The sequence below is a fragment of the Fukomys damarensis genome, unplaced genomic scaffold (assembly GCF_012274545.1).
Source record: "Fukomys damarensis isolate Sample0158 unplaced genomic scaffold, DMR_v1.0_HiC HiC_scaffold_2, whole genome shotgun sequence".
NCBI lineage: Eukaryota > Metazoa > Chordata > Mammalia > Rodentia > Bathyergidae > Fukomys > Fukomys damarensis.
In genome coordinates this window covers 44,203,216-44,223,603 of record NW_022900914.1, presented here as the reverse complement: position 1 = coordinate 44,223,603, position 20,388 = coordinate 44,203,216, and positions in this window count along the sequence as shown.

Genomic DNA, 20,388 nt, shown 5'->3' with positions numbered 1-20,388 from the left:
ACAGTAGATGAGGTGGTTTTCCTTCTCTCGGATCCATCGCTTTTAGCTGCCCATCTGACCCCTTTTGCTCACTGACACCAGCTGCCTGGCACTGCTTTGTGATGCCAGGTCCTAGGAGTGCTTTTCCAGCTCGGCACTTCTGCCTCTTCCTGTGTACGCTGTACCACCAGACAGGTTCAGGAGACAGAGTGAGCTGCGCCCCACCCTGCCTGTGCTAGAAATATCCTCTCTCACGGCTGTCATGCTTTCCATAGTTCGCTTCTCCATCACCCCAACATCCAGGCCATACCTAGAACACTAGGTCTTCTCTGGTGACAGGATATGGGAGCCTGGGAAATTCCTGGAGAGAAGATATAGAAAATCTTTTTGGATGGGGCTTTATCTGTTAGCTTTTATTTCTTTTTATTGAGTTTATTGGTACAATCTAGGTATACAATACAGTTATATTCATTATTGGGATCCTGTACCTTTACATAATAGGTCTTGATTCTCATTTTATCCCCTTGTCCCTGCCCTCCCTTCACCCCCTCCTCCCCTCCCCATTTACAAACACTTTATTTCCATTTTTTCATTTCTCATATTTTTTTCTCTCCCTTATTACCTTTCCCCACCCTTCCCACTTTCCCTACACCTTTAGCCCTTTACTTCCTATTTCACATTATTAATTATCTCATTAGGATCCTGTGTACTATTATAGTTTTTCACACCAGAGAAACTATTCGGTATTTCAGTTAAAGAAAACTCTGTATGAACATTTAAAATAGGGAATCCTAAAATAAAACTAAAAAGGAAAGTAAAAGAGAAAAGGCAATGATGTAAGATTAAAATAATCCTTAATTCTGGAGATGAAAATGGTCCCTGAACATATTTAAATTGCTTCTTGCTCTTGTAGTCTTATCTTATTCTTTTTTTTCATTATTTAGAGAATACTTTATTAGTTTCTGTAATCAAACCCATGTAGATATGACCTTACATATTTAGTACAGTGCATTACTCCTGTACAAATGGAAAAAAAATTAAAAAATTAACATTTCTAGACCAATATGGCTGTCCATTTCTGTACAATGCCAACTCAACACAGTAAATTGGGATAACTTTTTCCAAAGTTGACAGCACCATTAAAGTTTCCCAAAATTCAATTTATATATATATGTATATATATATTTATATTTATATGAAAAGACTAATAATAGCAGTATGTTATGCATCGATAGCAGCAACAGCTTTTCCAGGTTCTGTAGTCATCTGAACAAAATTATAGACATTCAGCACATTCCATTAAAAAAAAACAAAGAAAAGAATAATACTCAGAAAACAGCAAAATTCTGTTGCTGTTGTGGTACCTGGCACCATTTTTTTATTAGCATCTTAATCATTATCTGGAAAGAGAACATTCTAGAGTAATATCATTAAATATAGCTCTGAAAAAGCACGGTCACTACTATGTTAGTTTTAACTGGAAAACACTGCAGAGGTCTTTACCTGGCTGTTTTCTACGCAACAGAAGCAAGCTGTCTCATATGAAGTCATTGTTCTTTGATTATCTTACCAAGTGAGTGATTTCAGTTTGCTTCTAAACTGTGTTCCTGGCAAGTTGAATGATTTAGTTTTGAAAGGGAGAACAAATCTCCTTCACCAGTGTGCCGTAAAAAGCCATGAGGGAGCTTAATTGAGTGAACAAATCTCCAATGTAAACTTTGCTGCCACATAGGGGTAAATTATTGGCCCTTGACAACTGTCACAAACAGATAAGAAACAAGGTCATAACGTGATTTGACATGGCATTTTGAAGGGTCCTGCTCAGAGGTGTGGGAAGTATGGCTTTAGAGACACCATCTCGGGAGATTAAGTTTTGAAAGTGTATTGCTTTATCTTCTCTTTTCATAGGCTTTGCCATGATTTTTTTTCTTCCTTTCTTTCCCTAATATATGGTTTGAAGCATGTGTGTCTATTTTCTTTCACTTAAAACTTAAGCTACATCCATCTTTCCTTATGGCAGAGTAGTACTCCACTGTGTATAAATATCACATTTTCTTTATCCATTTATCTGTTGATGGACATATAGATCACTTCCAAGATCTAGCTACCAGGAATTGTATTACTATAAAAATGAGTATGTATGTATCACTGTAAGATGATGTCTAACTCATTGGGGAAGATACCTAGATAGGAATAGCTGGCCAGATGGAATTTCTAGTTTTAGATTTTTGAGGAATCTCCATACTGATTTCTACAGTGCTAACTTCAATCTTTTTGGAGCCATCCTGTTTTTATGCATTTTAATTTTTTGGTCTCTGGAAGTGGTCCATTTTAGCAACTGTGTTCTAACAATGGCAGCAGTGAGAAGGGGGAAATAGAAAGGTTGGAAAAGATGTGAGTCTCAGAAGTAACAGAAAGTGAGGTCAGAAAGTCGTTCTGCTCTTCCTGGGATTCCACTGTGACTATTTCAGAGTTTGTTACAGAGGAAGGCCCCTGGCCTGATCTAAAGTGGAGATTGGTATCTACTGAGCTCATTCTTAGGCTGGTCCATTAAACAGAAATTGGGTGCTCTGATGTGTTGGAGGAGGAAGAAAAATGGCTGGGTTTGGAGCTGAGTGCACAAACTCAGACCCATAGCCTGTGGCAACTTTGCACTGGTCAGTGTCAGCCAGAGCCTTTCAGGTGGTAACAGAGTCAGCTAAGGAGCAAAGGGAGACTTGACATAAGGAAGAACTAGGGCCTGCTTTGCTTTTTCCACTGTTTTGTTAAGACCAACCTGGGACTGAACTTCTGAACAATGAATTAAAAGTTTAACCTGTAACAGTGACTTAAGATAATGACCATGTCAATGATGTAACACATTGCTAGGGTCTTAGGTCTCTTCCTAGCAAATTAAAAAAAACTTTTTTTTTCTCTTGGAGGTTGAACCATGGGCCTTAATACTGAGCTATATCCTCAGATCTTTTCTATTTTGCATTTTGAAACAGGGTCTTGCTAATTCACTAAATTGCCCATGCTGGGCTAGGATTTGCAGTCTTCCTCTCTCAAGCTCCTGGAGTGCCGGGATTATAGTTATGTGATACTATGCCTGGCTGGTTCCTAGCAATTGTCCTGGCGTGAGTATTAACAGGTAAAAAGTCTACCGTTCTGGTATGACCCTGAAGGGTTTTGGCAACCTTGCTCCCACATGTCTTTCCCAGTTCATCGTTGCCCACTACCCCATTACTCCCATGCTCTTGTCTTTTCATTCCCTTCTATAGAGAGCCTACATTCGTGCCATTGTGCTGAGGGCAGGTGTTCTCCTTGCTGGGTAGAAGTATTTTTCTCTCTCTGCTATCTGGAAATTATTATCCATTCTTCCTGTTCTCTGTCAAGTTCTTTCTGTTATTTTCTAGCTCTCCAGACAAAATTAAGCTTAGCTTCTGTTAACTTCCATTTTTATGATACTATAGCATATGCAGAGTTATTTAATTGTTCACTGTGGCTCTCTCTGCTAGATCATACATAAGTTAAAGGAGGAGACCAATGTTAAATTGAGTTGCTTAGGCTTGTATTGAACTATTTGAAAAGTTGGAGATCTGCAAGTGCTCTCTTAGTATTTGGGAAGTGTTTATAAAGGGGGAGGAGAACAACAGGAGTTGAGAAGACCCATTTTTGTGATCAGTGTTGAATACTGGTATGAACATATGCTCATTTAAAAACACTCACAAACATATGGAAATATTTACTAGATGCCATATACTGTGCTAGGCAATTTTTCATGAACATTTTTATTTGATCCTCACAAGGGTCTCTAAGGCAAGTATTGATATCATTCATATTTTAGAAGTGAGAAAATTAGTAAGACTTTTGGTACTGGGGATCGAACTCCGGCCTTGTGCTTGTGAGTCAGGTGGAGGCATCACTGAGCTAAGTCTGGCGAAAACGATTAAGATTTTAAGTGGTTTGCCCAAGGTCACAAAATTAGTAATACAGCTTGGTCTCAAATTCAGATATTCTGACTCCAGAGCCCAAGGCTTCATCTGCTATTATTAATTACCATCACATCCTTTATCAAACCTAGTGGGAGCTATTTTTTAAGCTGCCCAATTTTCCCTTTAGAAGCTGAAAGTCTAGATCAGTGATAGCAAACCTTTTGGAGCTTTCAAAGATAACAAACATCTGGCTATGGCTGGGTGCCATAGGTTCACTACCAGCTGGGATGAAGGCATGTGATCCAGGCTTGATGAAACGGATGCACCTGCTAGTGGCTTTGAGCTGGGGACTGACAGAAAGAAGCAGACACAGCAGTGGATTCAGAGGCGCTGAGGTGGTAGTAGGAGAAGCACCGAAGTCCTGTGTCTGTGACTGCCAGACAAGCTGTGCTCCTGTGGCTCAGGGAGGCACAGTGGTGGTGGTCTCCTCGCCACTGGTAGGTGGTGCGTTCTGGTTGTGGTCCTCCTTTGCTTGGCTTTCTTTGCCTGGACTCCTTTTCTAAGCCTGGCTATAATCATGTCAGAAACTCCTTGAGCTGTGCAACAATGTAGCAACAGATGCTCTGCTCTCCTCAAACCACAGTTTTTGTTTGCCATTAACAACCTGGACTACTTTAACACCCATGCTCATTGTCTTCAATACAAGATGATTCCCACTTACCTGCTTTCTACCACAAGGACAAAACACATTAATTACCCAGAACTTATTACTGGACAACAGAGCCAAAGGGGGAAGATGGCAGACTGTATGTCACCGAGGACAGGTTTTAGCTCATTCACTAGCTGCTTTATGACTCAGAAGACAGGTAGTGAGTGTGGGACTCTTCTATGTATTATTGCAAAAATTGTGTCTAGGAATGGACTTTCACCTGGTGTAATTTGATTTCCAAATCTACTTCTGAGCTTTAAAATTTTCATAATAAAATAAGAAGAAAATACTAAATAATAAGAAAAATACTAAATATAGGCTAAATGGCTTCTGCAAATTGTAGGATTCTAAAAAACTCAAATCATACAGGAAGTTGAATTGCTGAATTAATATAACTCTTTAGAGTTATATTAGAATTCATTAGAGTTCTGAGACAGAAGAAAATACGATAGCTTACGTAAAGGTTATTGATAAATTTCAAGATGAAATTCACTTTGAAGAGACTAAAATGTAGTTAGGGGACTAATCCCTGTGGCCTAATGCAATGAGGGAGCTGAGTTTACAGTTTGAGAAGGAAGCTACAATTACAAGGCGTCTCCAAATTGTGGGCAAAGCTACTGCTTCAGATGGCCAAGCAGTCTACTGAGATGTCAGATATTAGGCAGGAATAAACCTTACAAAGTCCAGCGGTTTGACCTTAGTAAGTCTAGACACACTAACATGATTATCGTCACTCTAATTAGATTATAAAAGTAAACATACGCTCTACAAATCAAAGAATCTCATGGAGCTGTTAGTTTGAAGATGTTGAAAAGCTGCTTTCTATTTCTTTTGAGGACACACGAGGAAGAAACGGGTGGTTTTCAGCATAAGGGATGTTGGATAGGTCAGTGGCTCTCAACCTGGGATGGTCCCGCAGTATCTGGAGACACCTTCAGTCGCCACTAATTAATTATAGGAAGTGTGGGGTATCTAGAAGCTCCTGACAAGGTGGGTAGAGGCCAGCAAGGTTGCTAAGTGCCCAACAGTGCACAGGACAGCCCCTGTCCAATGTCAAAAGTGCCAAAACCGAGAAGCCTTAGATTGGATGAGAGAAGGAAATTTCAGAATCTGAAGTTATATAAATGTCAGAATGGATTTATTAGGCCCAGGAGTGCGTGAGGTGAGTGAAGCACTTGCCCCAGATGCAAAATTTAAGAGTGCCCAGTGCTTCAGTAATCAAGATAAATCATACTAAAAGTGAATGCAAAGACTCCATGGAGAACAGTGTATAAAAAATTTCAATCATCATAGCTTTCAACAGAAATAGAATTAGAGTAAGAAAATTTGAAATGTTATTCAGCTTAATTACTCATGTTTTGGGAACCACCCTTGAGTTCTGTGCCCGAGGCAAGTGTCTCATGCATCACATTCAAGTTCTGGCCCACTGGACAATCAAGGGTACAGAAATATTTTAGCTAAAATGTAATTTGGGTTGATTATGACTAAGTTGGGGCTAGTCAAGCCTAGTCAAGATAAATGAAGAGCTGCTGCTCTAGAATTTTAGGCTTTAGTGACAACATTAAGGAAACAACCCCAATGGTGAGCTGTAAAAAAGTTCCGTAATATGAGTTTTTCAATTGTTATGATTTATAGCTGAGTCCTCATTATCTAAGATCATCTTCATAACTTTTGTGATGGGGTCTCACTATGTTACCCAGGATACCACATTATTCTTGAATTTATAATCCTTATGCCTGAGCCTCCTGAGTAGCTGGGATTACAGGCATGTGTTGTGTTTGAATCTATCCTTAACATCCAGCACTGACTCTGGTCCTTTGCAACAATATTCTGCTACAACTTACCCTTCCAGAAAAATAATCATTGTATGACTCTTACATTTTACTATCAAGCAAACTATTTGCTCCTTCTCAGTCCCTCGTCACCTGAATTTCAAATGATCCCAAAACCAATTTAGCATTCTTCTCTAGACACCATTACTATTGACATTATTTTACATTACTTACTTATTTTGTCCCCCATAATACCTTAGATGAATTCTTTTGAGGGGAAGGATTTTAAATAGTTTTCTTTCTAATAGGCTTGGGGAAATGGTCTGTCTATACATAATCGTTATGTTTATGTATGTGGGGCATAGAGTGTAATACAGTGTAATGCTGACCCTCTCAGAAAAGCCAGATGAAAGTATCAAAGATAATTTACTGTCCAGGGTAAAGCAAGATGGATAGTTATAAAAAATTACAGTGATACTACTAATTAGGAGAAATGTGGTCTTGGATCCATATCAGAATAAACATTCTAACCATTATAGATTGCTTCCATTAATTTCCATGGTTTCTGTCTGTGGAGTACCTGTATTCAGCAAATGGACTTGTGCATAAAGTAACTGGATAGGGGACACACCACTTCCCACATCCTGTCACTAATCTAACTGACATATGTGCAATTTCTTTTGATCTATGCTGACCATCTTTATCTCAATGCAAATCTCAGCTTCCTATCTGCATTTTAAAAAATGCTTTAATCAAAGGGGACCGACAAGTTGGGTTGAATTATAGGGTTTGAATATAGCGCCCACCGCCTTCCCACCCCCCCATTAAAAACAAAGTGACATATAACTTGAGCTTCTTCCAAACCACTGAGTCATTGAGATTTTGAAGAGCTATTTTGTGTTTGTTCCTTGAAAAAAAAAAAAAGAAAGAAAAGAAAAAGGAACTAAGTGGTAGATGAAGAGTAATTTAATTTAAATCACCAAAGCTATACATACCCATTTTTTCCTTTTTTCTTCTTCTTTTGTTATATTAAAGTGCAAGTTTGTGCAAGTCTGCCCACTGCTTAAGCAAAGGAAACATTTAACTGTCTAGGATTAAGAACTTTCTGAGCAAGGCTACAATTACCTTGCAGCACGAAAATCCAAATCCACCCTGAGAAGGCAGTGTAGACCACTGAGTGGAAAGGTTCCTGCCCTGGCATAGACTCCCTGAAGCTGCTTAGGGATTACTCATTTTGACAAAGGAAGGGTTATAGAATCGAAGTTACGCGTCCTCTCATTTTCCTATCCACAAAATGGTGGTAAAGTGCTTTAAAGTTCCTTTGTTACAAACTGTGATTATTAGGTTTGTGGGCTACTGTTTGTTTTATGGCAGAAAATACACTGTGTTCCTGGAGAATTTCAGTTAGTTCTTCAGAAAGAAGGAATGAAAAATTTGAGATAAATGTGTTTTTTCCTTTTTCTATATTTCTGTCAGATATTACACCACCTATTTCATACACTCTTATACAAAATAGGTGAAGGAGGCAGTGAGTAAATAAAAGTTCATTGCACATCTTAAGGATTCTTTTATGAAACTGGTTTCGCTCATACATAAACCATAGAGCACAGTATATTTCTTATTGCATCTCACTGTGAACACTGCTGATAAGAAAGTATCATACAACAGTTTAAAGAGAATCACAGACTTGCTTCAATAAGTTGTTATCACTGAAGGCATAAACTTAGTCATTCAAATATTTTCCTTTGATCACTTTACTCCCTGAACTGCAATGTAACATCAGCTATTTGTTTTTGGTTTTTTTGAGACAGGGTTTCTCTACGAAGTTCAGGCTGGTCTTGAACTCACAATGTAGACCAGGCTGGCTTCAAACTCACGGTACTCCGCCTGCCCTCCCAAGGGCTGGGATTACAGGCATGGGCCACCATGTGCAGCTATAATATAAGCTATTTGAAAGCGACCCTTCCAATGTATTCTTTGCTTTTGGGTATGTTTAAAATTTTTTCACAATAATAATGTCCTAAAAACTTTCCACCTAATTGCCTCAATTTTTGTTCACTTAAACAAACAGGGACAGTGTCTTTTGTACGTCTCTCTGAGGCAGACCCTGTGGACAGAATCTGGGCCGTCTCAGTGCTTCCAGAGCTTCTGTGCTTGAAGTTGTTTCTTTGGCTCAGGTCTTCCATTCACACTGTAGGAAGAAAACCAGTCCATGAACATAAAAAGTAAACCAGTGCCTCTGAACAATTTCAGATGCTGTGTTCTTACGAAATCCTTTCATGAGAAGCTTGTTTTTAATTTTATTTTTTGCGAGCCACTTAAAGTGGCTCACAAAAATAAATACAGATTCTAAGAAAAGATGATTGAGGTTGTCTGTTATAATGAACCTATTGCCTTCTTTCTACAAGTATTGGTAGAAACCCCAAAGAGAGAGAGACTCACATTTGCTGAGCACCTATGCACTAGGCACGGCTCTTAGTGTTCTCGTGATCTCCCTTCTTGTCCTATGCAGACGCCTGCAGTAATTGGTTGGTTTTACTCCCAAACTTGTTGAAATTCTGACCCCATAAATTCTGATGAAGAGCACTTCTGGTTCAGGGTTCATGGGGAAACAGAAAGTCAGGTACCTAAGATAGATGACACACGACAGGGTCATTTGCTCTGAGAGGATACTTTTAACTTTAGAGTGCTCAGGTTGGTCCACCCAGGGGTAGAAGCTATCACTTATTCCGGTGCTCTGGGTTTCACACAAACAGCATCTTCTTTAGTGGGAGTTAAAAGCCATGGAGACAAGGAATTTTCTGGGGGATGAGTTAGAGCCTAAGTGGAATGGTATATACATTTGCCAAAATTCATCGAACTACAGTTAAAATGTATGTTATGTAAGTTAACCTCAATATAATTGATTACAATTTTTTGGATGACCTAAAGTATTTTTTTCATAGCTCCTTACAATCTATTCTTGGTTCTTGATCCATTTCGTGTCTGTGCATGCCACACTGGTTTTAAGTGTGAACTTCCTATTTAGACCACCTACCAGGCCTGTAACATGATGGTTGTATTGGTTCTCTAGGGCCATCATAACAAAGTACCATGCACTAGGTAGTTCAAGCAACAGAATGTTATTGTGTGGAGACCAGAAGTCTAATTTATTCTGGAGGCGAGAAGTGAATATCAAGGGGTCAGCAAGCTTGGCTCTTTCTGAGGGTAGCGAGGAAGACTGTCGCATGCCTCTCTTCCAGCTCCTGGTGGTTTGCTGGTGATTATCGATGTATCTGGACTTTAGATGCATCGCTCCAATCTCCCCCTCTCCATCTTTTCCTTTTGATAAAATGACCAGGTTACTGAACTAGGGTCCATCCTAAACCTCAACTTAATTTGATAATCTGTAAAGACTTTATTATCAGAAAAGGTCACACTCACAGACACTGTAGGTTAGGACTTCAACATTTTTAGTGGGACATAATTCAGCCTATAACATTTTTGTACAAATTAGCACAGAGATCTGGGATTTGGTCATCTTGACAAGATCCACTGGTCCTTAAGTCACTAGTCTTTGGAATCCTTGCCTATCATTCCTGCCTTTTATGCTCTCTTGATCTAGCCCAAGTTCCACAATATAGGCATAACAAATGAATTGATTAGGATGTAAAGCAAATGTTTAGACAAAGATGAATATATATACTCAATGTTCATATATACTCCTGTTCATTCATTCATTGATTTACATTAAGAGCTTAAAGTAAATACCACCTATTCAAAAAGGTTGCTTTATTTTGAAGGTTGCTTTATGTTGTGGCTGCTCTCACAGTTGCCTTACAAAATCTATTTCTAAGACCTCTAAAACTAAGAGTCATCAGCTCCACAAATAAAGTGACATTAAATTTAAAAAATCAAAATAATGATCCTCTTCACAGCAGAAAGCTTCTTAAGGCTAGCCTTTTCTGTTTAGTTATGTTTACATGAAGTATACTTTTATCCTATAATTTTCTAGTGAAAGAGCAAATATATTTAATGAAGAAAGCTGTATCTGCTTTCTTTTTTCTTTTATATTGATTAATTTAATTATCTTAAATTAGATAATTACACATTATCTTGTGTAGTGGATATATATACACTACATTTTGTATGTACATCACATTTAGATATACTGATTGAACAAACATTTTTTTCTTTTATAATATAATGTACTTCTTTCTGCTAAAATTTTTATTTTTATAACATTTCCATTACACTTTTGCTCATGCTGAGGAAAATACCAGATTTCTTTATTCTAAACAGTTTGTACATCTTCTGGCTGTTTTTATTATATGAAAGCTAAAAAGATAGATATAATCAATTGATTAACTCGTCAACAACTGGATGTAATTATAGGATTGTGACGGTCATTGAAAAAGACATTAGAGAGGTAGAAAAGAGGTCATTGTCCTTAAGAACCCTTAAATCTAGTTGACTCATCTACAAAACAGATCTGAACTCATATCAAATTTCCCTCTGTGTCTATCTGCACATTATACTTTTATGTTCCCTCCTCTGAGACTGCAGCTATGACTAAAGATACTGACAAAAATGAGAGTGAGAAATAAGCAACAGAAGAGTCCACCTGGGGACTGGGCCAGGTGTGTATCCATTATGAACCATGGGGCAGAAAGGTGTGATACATTTATCATCCTTTACAGGCATCATAGCCAGTGCTCCTACAATAAAAAGTATCAAGAGTAAAAGGTTATCAAGAGTAAAATCAGAACGCATTTATTTCTTCTAAGTTTTATGTGACACAAAAGTCTTCAGAAATCATGACACAAAGATCCAAGGAAATCTTATTTTTATACTTAGTTTCAATGAAGAACAGCCATGTTGAGGAAGAAGAAGCTAGCAAAAACTATGAGAGACAGAGGCAAAATGTCAGAGAGACATTGTTTCAGAGGCCATCCCATCTCCTTCAGTTCAGATAGTCAGCATGCCAACATGCTATCCTTTGGAGTATCATTTTTCTCAGCCACAACAGGAGAAATTCAATGTGACTTGATTCTTTTAAAATTTTTGCTTCTAGGGCTAATAAGTATTTGGGGAATGTAGTGAAAAGAATACTAGGAAGGTAGTGAGATAGCATTTTTCATGTGCATGTATAATATTGGGAATAAAACCCAGGACCTTGTGCATGCTAAGCAAGCACTCTATGCCTGAGCTATAACCCCTGAATGGTGAGATTCCATTTGTTATTTTATAGAGTAAAATATGCTGATGACATAACACATAAAAATACTGTAGAGGTTTTCCCTTCATTTGCGATTCAAGAAACACACATCAGTGGTGGCTATTAATGCAGATAGGAAATTTCAGCTATCAGCTCCATAAAACAAAGCAAAACAAGCAATTAATGCCACATGATATCTTATCTCTCTTTCTCATTAAATACTTTGTTTCTGAATGTGGAGAATTAATTATATTGATTAGGGCAAACAAATTTTGGCAATTCATATTTTCAAACCCATTATCTTTTGTATCCAGATACAAATATTTTTCTCTAGATATAGGGATGTTACAAAAAATTCTACCGAAAAGTGGGCTCTCTTCATGAATACCTACTTATTTTCCAATTGGCAAAGGTTAAAGCATAGATCAAGTCCAACACAATACAAATTGTTGCAAATGTCTCTACTTAAATATTTCCACCTTGTTATCAGGCTAACAATTTCCACATTTTATTCATTTTGTTGGCATAAGTAGGTTTTAAAATTTATCTGGGTAATTTTCTTTTCACCTTCAAAGTTTCTTTGGCTTGAATGATTCCAGCCTTTCTTTGGGAAAGAGCAGGACTCCAGTATCTCTTCAAATATTCATGTGATTTATGACCTCATAAATGAATTTGCTTGATAGGGGATACTGTAGCTTGAGTTCCAATGGCACACCAAGTTCCTATTACATCAGGGACACTTGTGTTGCCTTGCAGGCACCACACTGATCATCCCTAAAGTCCACATTATCATGGTTGTGAACTTTGCCTCTCTAGAGTCTTTCTTCTGAACTCACCCTTTTAATGGAAACTATCAGGTAACTCAACCCTCCCTTATAAATCAGCCCATTTACTGAACTGCAGTCATATAGCAGGATACTCATATTCCTAATTACTTGGGGAAGCAAAGGTACTTTCTTATCATGAGTTAACTTAGCTAGATCAGGTCTTGCTGTTGTCTTATTTCTTGCTACCAGCACCACAATACAGCTTTAGACAGCTGAAGCTCTCTTCAGCTCCAGAGTTCTGGACTCCAAATTTGGATTCCATATGAAATGTGACTTTTATTCCCCTCCTTTTTGAGGCAGGGCTCTTCATATGTTGCCCCAGCTGGTCTTGGATTTCCTGCCTTAGCTTCCCAAGTAGATGGGGCTATAATAGGCATGCACTCCTGTTGAATTGGTTTCTATTTGTTATTTGCTAAGCTTTGGAAATTAAATGCCCCCCAAAACTCATACGGGAAAGGCTTGGTCACAAGCCTGTGGCACCACTGGAAGTTGGTGGAACCTTTCAGAGGTGAAGCCCAGTGGAAGCTATAAGGCCATTGGGAGCATGCTCTTGAAGGGGATATTAGGACATCATTTCTTCCCAGCTGCTACAATGTGAGTAGCTGCTTATACTATGAACTCCCTGCCATGATGTGCTGCCTTGCCACTTGCCCCAAAACAAGAGCCAGCCAATCATGAACTGAAACTTTGAGACAAAATACACCTTTCTTCCTTACAAGTTATTTATCACAGGTTGTCAAAGCAATAGAAAGCTGACTAACACATTATCAGGGATGCATAATAGATAATTTGGGTGGTCCTTATCTCTGCCTGGGAGGGAACATTTAAATCCTTGGAATTTTGATAGAAATGTTTTTGTTATTCTTGAGGGGACCCTTGGATTATAAAAGAATTTGTTACTTAAGTGACTCACGGTAAGCTTTTGCACAGTTCGGGATAGGGGGTAGCCATGTTGAAATGATCAACCATGTGATTAGAAAGTTGGGGCTTTGAGCCATGCCTTATCAGCCTGATCTCTGGAGTGAGGAAGAACTGGTGATTAAGTTTTATCATATGGCCAATGGTTCAGCCAGTAAGGTCTATGTAATAAGACCTGCATTAAAAATTCTGCATTCCTGCAGCTTGGGTATGCTTTCTGGTTGGTGATACACATCGGTGTGCTCTGTGGGTGATGCATCCTAAGGACACAGGAGGTTTCAGATTTCTTCATTTGTCTGACTCTGATTTGTGTCCTCTGTAATAAAGCTGTAATCATAAGTATAGCACTTTCTGAGTGCTGTGAGTCATTCTTTTGAATTATTGAACCTGTGGCAGGAGTAGAAATCTCTAAATTTGTAGCCAGCTGATGAGAAATGTGGTGATCCAGGAACTCCAGAGCCCGGGTTGATATCTGAGAGGAGGGAAGCCTGCTAGAGGACTGTGTCCTTGGTCTGGGAAACTAGACCTAATTCCAGACAGTGCCAGAATTGCACTGCATCAAATAATTTGCTTTCTTGTTTTTGAACAGAAGTGGAAGAATTTCTTATGAAGACAGTTAAATGCAAGAACATATACTCTCATTAACTGTCTAACTAATTTTCTCCTCAAGGTTATTTTTATGGTAGACTTACAAATGTAAATAAAAGAGGAACAGTTTTACTTTTTAGAAGATGGAGATGTAGCATGATATTCCATTAATAGTATTATTTAATCCAGCTACCATTGCAATAGGTTTGGGTTTATAATCAGCTAATTTATTTTTAGTTTAGTGTAAGTGACCTATGTTGGTTAAGCAACACCTTGCATGATTTTTCCATTGAGATCAGATTCCAGAAATTTCTAGCAACTTTGAATACTGAAACTCTAAAATCTGGGAACTCTGCAGAAGCACTGAGAAAAACAAGATATACTGCAGAAAGTTCTGTGAAGACAAGATACAAGAGCATTATTATGAAGGTGGATGTATCACCTTGCTTTGGGAAACTCAGAAGAGAAGAGAGGAACTTGGAAATCATTTCTGTCTCATGAAAAATCTTATAACAGAGGGCTCTGAATACACTGAGTGCTCAGTAAATGAGATGCCATGAATGAAGCCTTGAAACTATGAGAGGGGTTTGATGTGAGCCCATGCTTTGTGTTAGTGTTATGGCCTATATCTAGACATTCATCCAAAGCCTCATGCAATCATAAGGGGGGCTTTTTCCAGAGGTGGTTGGATCTAGAGTGTGTGATGCTGGGACAAAGGGTGTGTGATTACTAAATTAGTTCACTGGTTTGGCATAGTTCTGGGTATGGATAATGGGAAGGCTCACCCTGAGTTTGAGTGCTGTCTGTCCTAATGGTGTGTAGCCTGGATATAAGGGGCAGAAAGAGGGTTGCAGTTGCTGCTTGATTCCTCCCTACTTTGCTGCGTTGTTGCCTTCTGCCCACCATGAACTATTTCTCCTCTGCGATGCCCTTCTGTCATGCCAACCTGCCTTGAAATCAGTCAACTATGAACTGAAACTCCTAAAAACGTGAGCTAAATAAACCTTTACTCTTTTAACTTCAGGCATCAGGTATTTTGTCTCAGCAATGAGAAAAGTAACTAAGACAATAGGTTATGGTTTCTTGCATTAGCCAGTAGTTCTTTATGTAGACTGAACACTTGAGGACAGGGAGCTTAAAGTAGTGTGAGGAATGGTGGCTTCTCATATATGCTTTGGAAACACCTGTCTGTATTTTTTGTCTCAGAGTAGTGCTTTAAATATTTATGCTTCTAACATGGACCCAATCTTGGAAGACAGAGGGCAGGGCAAAGTCAGTCTTTTATCCTGAGAATTGTCTTTTCCTGCACCATGAGGAATGCTGAAGAATTCTGCATGGAGAGTGTGATGCTTGGGTTGAGAGAGGACAGCTATTGAATATAAGAGAAAATATGTTTAAATACAAATAGTCAATAAATGGCAAACATAGTTATTTAAGGTCACAAGGGCCTTACAACAATCTTTCTGATTTTCCTCCTAAAAACTTGATTTTTAACTATTAACATAAAAGGAAGTGATATTGGAAGGTTTAATCTGGAAATATATGATAATGAAAAGAATGTATGATGGCTCCCCGTATACCTACCATGTATTGTACGAAATTCAGCCAATGTTGCTGTAGAAGGCAGGCAAGTGGGAAAATGTTCACGTAAGCAGTAAGATGAGATCCTCTGTAAGGAAATAAGACTGGAATTTCTTCAAGAAAATATGTCCTGACATGGTCAGTGATGTGGCTACAAAGCTTTCAGAGGGCAGCTCATAGGGTCCTCAAAAATGCCCTTCTTTCTCCGAGGTACTGGGGATGAAAGCCACAAATGGTGCCAAAATTTTCCCAGTTACTCCTTAGTTTGGCAGGGTGAGCAAGGGAAACCATGGAATGTGCTTAGTAATAGTTTCAGAATTCCTTCAGCCTTGGAGTAGATGCTCTGAGATAAAACCCTCAAAGAAAATAAATGACCAAATGCCTGCAAATGAAACAAGAAGAAACTTTCCCATTCAGGCCCATTTAATCGTACCATTAACACCTAGACAAGACATCCAGCACACTCCATTAAAAAAAACAAAAAGAAAAAAAAAGGAAAGAATAATACCCAGAAAACAGCAAAGTTCTGTTACTGTTGTGGTACCTGGCACCATTTTTTTTATTAGCATCTTAATCATCATCTGGAGAGAAATCATTCTAGAGTAACATCATTAAAAACAGCTCTGATAAAGCATGGTCACTACTACATATCATAAAGCAGGTACAAGATATTTTACATTCACAGAGGTATGATACAGTACAGTCCTACATTTATAATACTAGAGGATACAATTATCCTCTAAACTTTAAAAGAAGAAAGTTTTGGACTTCTAATCTTTGGAAATATGAGAAAATCAATCTCTGATGTTTACGCCACTCAGTCTGTGAATTCTGTTACAACACCCTGAACTGACTAATTCAACAACACTGTATATAGAGGGTCCCCCATGTACAAGGGTTTGGTCTATACATTTTTGGCTCTATGATAGTTTTACTGGAACATATCCCCATCATAAGTGAAGGAACATCTGTACACTTACTTTTCAGGAACCTGAAGGCTTTGGTTAACTTGGCCTACTAGCTGCTTTAAACTGGGCCCACTCATGTATCCATCAGATGCGTTGTGAGTCAGCTATGAATCTAGACTGGTCTCAGCTGGGGCAACTTTGCATGGTTTCTTGTGTCTCTCACCCTCAGGTTGGGATGATGGGCTAATGAGGCTTAAGCTTTTCACTGTGGTGACAGAAGCACAACACAGTAGACCCAGATATTTAAGCCTCTTGTATTATATCCATTGTTATCTCACTGGTCAAAATGATTGAAATAGCCAAATTCAGAATCAAAGCATGGGAAAATATACTCTACATCCTAATGAGGGAATGGGAAAGTCACACGGTAAAAAGTACAGTCATTGAAAGGGCTGAAAACTTATTGGCAAACTATTCGTTTGTTTAAACTATTTTCACCTCTCCTAACAGAAGGCTGTCTTACCTATGATGTTGAAAATTCAGTAAGACCTGGCCTTATAAGGAATACATATAGAAATCATTTTCAAATCTTTAAACTTACAAGGTATAGCACCTAATTTATGGTATAAAATTTAGGAAAAATATTACTAGGAAATGTAATTCTTCCATTCTAACTCTAGCCTTTTAATTGTCTTATAATCATATACAATACTAAAGCCTCACTGCTAGAAGTAGGAAAGGTTAACCTGTGGTTTGAAAATATGCATAGAAAACAACTTTTTAGAAAGGGTTTAAGAGTAACATGTACAAACATTTCAGTGTAAAATTATCATTCATCTGATAAACAATTTTTGTACTATCTAGAATTATATCGGAAGATAGATTTTTCCTGTATGTGAATTTTTTTATGTCTTAGATCTAAGTCAACATTGGATTTTCAATTACACTTTTGAATAAGTTCTGTTTTCATGTTGAGACTTATCATTTAATTAAATTTTCCATTTGAGCTCTTCACTTTCACCACTAACATCAGTGAGTAGATTTCTTTTTGGTGTCATTGTTCATGCAAAAAACATAAAGTTTATGTTTCCTTAGTGTTGCACTACATATGAGATGCATAAAAAGGGACAGAAACCTGGTATGAACAGATGCTGGTCAGTCAGATAAGCATATTTACTACTTAAGTGGTTTTGCAAAATAATTTAGTGTCCATGTCTTAGAAATATTACATATTACTATAGTTGAGGAAAGTTTGCGATTATTTGCAATAATCAAAACACTGAAAAATTTACATGTTAAGAACTTCTTGTATATTTTCAACTTGAATCATTTTGAAAAAAGACATAGTCTATATGCTCCTTACCAACATTTTTTGCTAAGGATCAGTGAGTGGTACATGTCAAAACACTTGACATTTTTATTGTACTCACAGTTTTCAGTAGACTCCCACATTGTTTTTCTAAGTTTTTCTTTAACACAATTATCCTAAAGAGAAAGAAAAATCTCTCACCTTTTCTCCTAATTAGTAGGTCAGGAGTCATGATTTTACAGATTTAGGGTGAGAATACTCCCATGAATTGAATCTACTCACCCTGTTGATGAGATATAACCTCTGATTCCTGGATCCAGGAGCCTCCTTCTTGTACCCTTGAGCATCAGTCCAGAAAACTCAGGTTAATCTTGATATGGAAATGGCAGGTTTGGAATCAGAGCATACAGCTACATGCAATTCATAGGAAGGGTTCATTCTGGATAATAAATGCATTTTCATTATGAATATAAACATTGTTTTTTTGTTTGTTTGTTTTTGGTACCGGTGTTCGAACTCGGGTCCTTGTGCTTGAGAGGTAGGCGGAAGAACCACTGAGCTAAATCCACAGCCCAATAAACATTGATTTTTTTTTGAAGGATGGTATGTGGCAATGTTTGAAAGGGAGTTTTAAAGAAATATGACAGAAATCAATTTCTTAAATAACCATTGCCTTATACAATTGCATCTTGAGACCATCTAATTTTAGGAAGGTTTTCAAATCCTGCATTCACTAAACTTTTTGATGTAAAACACGTAGGACAACAAAACACAGAGATGGAAGACAAGGGCACAAATGTAAAGCATAGTACAACACATACAGATGTTCTCTGATTAATGACGATTCAACTTCTGATTTTTTAAAATTTTATCAGGATGTAGTCCCATCATAAGTTAAGGACCCTCTGTATAGAGGTTAGTATTATTCATGATTTCAGGAATCCACTGTGAGTCTGAGAAAGTTTCCCCTGCCACACAGGAGACCACCGTAACAGGATCTGTGATATAGCATGACACAGTGGTTTTGATATGCTATCACTACACGTTTTTCTCATCTGTCTACGATTTGGATGGCTTTTTTTCATCCTTCATTGCTCCTTAGGGAGCTGAACATTTATCAGAAAGGTTCAAGTGTATAAATGGACAGGATATTAAGGAGAAAAAAAGAAGCGGAAAAAAAAAAGAATGGGAGACTAAGTAGGGTAAAGAAAAAAAATGATTTCAAGTAAGAATTTCAAATGTAATTTCTGTAAGGAAGACTTTAAAAAACGACTGTATTTATAACATGTAGAATAGAATTCAACACATGACGAGGAGTAAGGAAATATTTGTTGAACAAATCATGGAATTATGGTGCTACATGTTTGGTGTATGGCAGCTGCAGAGCTGCACGCCTCAGGCCTGTTACCATTCCATACAGGGGTACAATTAGTGCTAGCATCTCAGGATCAGCTTGAAAGCTGAAGCCACATTCTTGAAAGACAGCTTCCACCACACTCACTGAACACAGAAGGAGGGCAGTTCTTTGACTGAATGTAGAGAAGCAGCTGGTCATTTCTGCCCTATATGGTCTTCTCTCAGGAACACTTTTAGCTCTGGAGCTCACTACCAGGTTAGCAGAAAAGCCCCTAAGTGATTATTTTCAATTTCTGCACTCATATCTCTGTGGAGATATAACAATAATTCATGGACTGAAATTGATCTGTAGATCACTCTTTGGGAATTGGATGCAAATCTTCACCATGAAAAAGGTTGAGACCTGGGAAACTTGAACCCAGAATAACTCAGAAGCTGAGAGTACTGCATTTTGTCCTGTGCCAAGGTGATAGTGATATTTATAGCAATTTCATATTTGCTGCAATACTAGTGATCAGTGAACTGGTTTTCTTGAAGATGTAGATTATGTTTTTAAACTCATATTGCGTTCCTTGCCATATGAACTGTGTACTAGTTATGTGCAATGGGACCACATTAGTTTGTGACATTAAGATTAGTTTGGAAATTGTGATTCTAATAGTGCATATCTGGAACTATTTCTTTCATTAATGTATACATTTAATGGTAACTCTAAAGGATAATTTGTTGGAAGTGGCAACTGATGAATAAATTTTGAAAATGTGGTATCAATTATTTCACTCTAGAAAGAACTCAAGAATAAATATTCTAAACTTGCCGAAATAGATTTAAGATCTATTCTATCAGCATAGCTACCCAAAACTCATTTCTATTCCATAGTATGAAAATAAAAACCTTCAAAATGCGCACAATCCTTTCAAACACTGAAAGAAGCTTCATCTTTAATCCAACTGTTGAATAACTAATCAGGAACAAGGCTTATTTATCATTTTAAGAACTTATTGAGCTGACATACACCGCGATTGTTCAAAGAGCTTTTGTGGGCATCTAATACAGTATATGAATTACTATTAGTTTACAACGTCTGTTAAATTGACTATGGAACGATAAAAAGTGACAAACATCAAACAATGCAATTTGAACAGTAAGTATGGTTTTTTTGTGATTGTTTACCGAAGTACAATTTTACCTGTAGTAAAAATAGTAATTAAAAATCTGAGCTTGTATTTTACACATTTCGTTTTTCCAGCATTAATTGTTACTGTATTTTAGAAAAGTATCTCAGTGATGGGGTGAAAAACAAAAAAACTCGTCCTTTTGTCGAGGACAA